The 2831-nt window shown below is 32.3% G+C and overlaps 1 long non-coding RNA gene across 1 annotated transcript; it reads right to left on the minus strand.

Annotated features, from left to right (window-relative positions):
• Positions 1 to 339: 339 nt before the first annotated feature.
• LOC137654923 (uncharacterized) lies at positions 340 to 2196 on the minus strand. Its single transcript, XR_011046754.1, has 3 exons — positions 2114 to 2196; positions 1556 to 1735; positions 340 to 1078 (listed from the first exon to the last, which is right to left on the minus strand). It is a non-coding gene; the product is annotated as an uncharacterized lncRNA (long non-coding RNA).
• Between the last annotated feature and the right edge of the window lie 635 nt (positions 2197 to 2831).

Genomic DNA, 2831 nt, shown 5'->3' on the forward strand with positions numbered 1-2831 from the left:
AATCCTTCAAATTTTAATACTTAAAATTTTCAATCCTTCAAATTTCAATCCTTCACTTCAAATTTTATTCCTTCAAACTTTAATCCTTCAGTTATAAGTAATTCTACGAGTACCGGGAACATTAGTACTGCTACATTATTACACGTCCGTTTGACGCAGACTACTTACCGGTAGTTTTCCATTTTGCACATTAAAGATACCGAAATTTATGTAAAATGGACATAGAGAAGCCCAAACAAATTTATATTGAACCAGAGAATCTTTGGTAATCAGGAAGGCAGGGAGGCTTCCAATTTTAAAATATTACAAGGGAGTTTTAATGAAATTACCCAATTTCTGTTTTTCATATACTAATGTTTTCATACCTATTTTCAGTCACCAAGCGGTTTCCTTTATTACAAAGCCAAGTCACCTTTTGGAAACTTCTTGTTACAAGATCAAATGAAATTAATTTCAACCATTGAAACAAGGAGGAAGTTTGAAAACCTTTTAAGCATGTCAGTAATAGCTTACAAGAAAAAAACAAATTTAACAACCACAAAATAGTAAACTGAAAATTTTTGCGATTTATACAATTAAACCTTTTTAAGCAAGTAGAAATAAGTTTAGCTAATCATAAATTACAAACTATATTTCAATTTAATCTAGAAAGCTTATCTTTTTATCAAAACCGAAGTTTTAATTAACTCTATGGCTAACTTACCAAGATTTAAACATAATTGTCATAAAAAGTTCAGTATATCTTGTTTTATTAAAATTGCTCTTGTCATTTTTAATGACTCAGACATTTTATTACCGTGAACCCCACTCAAAATTTACCAGATCATGTTCAGTTTACTTTAAACTTACCAGTAACCCTTTACCGGAATTTCTGTAAACCTAGTTGAACAAGTCTTCCAGTACAAGCCGGAATTTCAAAAAATCCAAAGAAATCTTTACCTCAGACAGTGATCTTGCAGGATTTCCAATAAAAGTCAAAAGCATAAAAGATTTAGCCAGGATGTCCAGAAACCATCTTCAACCAAACCAAAGTAGAGTAATATATCCCATCTAATTTCATCCTGACGCGCCATCCAATCTGAAAAAGAATAAATTATTAGAAAGTCTTCTTGTAAATGTTAGGAATCCCTAAATAAAAACTCATCTTATGCCTGTAGTATTAAACTAATAAAAGCATAATAAAATGACTAATTTCGTATGACTTACATCCATTACTTAAAACCTAGAGTAAACTCAATTATCCAAGATATTGATAAACTATATTAAAAGCAAATAAGTTTGGAAAATTTGAAAAGCTTTGTTATTCACAGGCTTTAAGTAAACTTTATTATTAACACGCTTAAGGTAAACTGCACAACCTAAATAAAAGTAAGAAAATATAAAATACTCACCGAAAATACCTTTTAAAGCAAGCCTCCCTATAGCACACGGCAGACCTTTAAGGTCTACCGTGTGCTACAGGGAACGTCCTCCCACGATTAGGGGCGCCGCCCCTAATCGGGGAGGACTTGCTTGCTTAAGATTGGAAAAATTAAAGCCATGAAATAATACTTGCCTCTTAGTCCAGACTGAAAAAATACGTCACCACATTCCAGTGTTGTATAAGGTAATTTTGTATTTAGTAACAAATGGGTCCGTACGAAAGGTTAATCCAGGTAACGTTGGCTTAAGAAATATCCCCTTCCAGATAAACTTCGAACACACTGGTTTTCAGAGGAATCCAGACTTTTCTTTCCTGAAAGCGTATATAAAGTCAGGTTAATACGTAGTATTTAACAGAGATTCGGTATACAGAAAAATGACTTAAACCGGCATGTTGGGGCAAGGGATTTGAAAACAAATAAATAGAAATAACTTAAAACTTGTATTAGGTCAGGGTATTTGATGACTAAATATACAGAGAGAATATAAAACTGGTATGTTTAGTCAGGGAATTTAAAAAATTAAGTATACACAACTTAAAACATACGTTAAATCAAGGCATTTAAAAGAAAAAGAAAAATGAAACCGGTATATTAACACAGATATTTGAAACTTTTAGTATACACAAATAACCTACTAATATAACCATCTCGCCAATTAACACGAAATGATAAAAGTATTAGAAACTTACCAACTAAACGAACCTCGAATTAACTTGCATACAGGTTACCACCAACCACCCAACTGCTGGGTGAAGTGGCAAGGCAGACTGAGTAAGGTTCGCTGTGCCGAGCCAAGGACTCTAAACGCAGAAAGACAGTACGTAATGCAAAGTAACTGTCACTCGCTTGGTAATTTCGAAAAAGACAATTTTACGGCAGGCAAGATTAGAAGCTATTGTTACAGTATATATATATATATATATATATATATGTATGTATACATACACACATACACACACACATATATATATATATATATATATATATCACTGGAATCATGCAACTGGTAATCGTTTTTTTTTTATAAACTTCTTGATATTGAAATCTATATTTCAACAGTAGTTTAGTGAATCAAAATACTTTATTAATGGATACACGTATTACCTGATTATAGAGAATGTGTTTTATTTGTAAATCGATTCTGAATGAGTCTATAAACTTCAGCAAAATAATACGTACACAGATAATTCATATTGTTGAAGAGAGAGAGGAGAGAGAGAGAGAGAGAAGAGAGAGAGAGAGAGAGAGAGAGATCAAACAACCTTTGGAGGTACATGAGAGTTTGAAATTCTTCACAGAAAATGTGAGAATAGTTGGCTAGCCAGCTAGCATGACGGGCCTAAGCCTTTATAAGATTTTCCCCTTCAGCTTAATAGAAATATTAATAATAAATATGAGGAAAACATA

The sequence above is a fragment of the Palaemon carinicauda genome, chromosome 16 (genome assembly GCF_036898095.1).
Source record: "Palaemon carinicauda isolate YSFRI2023 chromosome 16, ASM3689809v2, whole genome shotgun sequence".
NCBI lineage: Eukaryota > Metazoa > Arthropoda > Malacostraca > Decapoda > Palaemonidae > Palaemon > Palaemon carinicauda.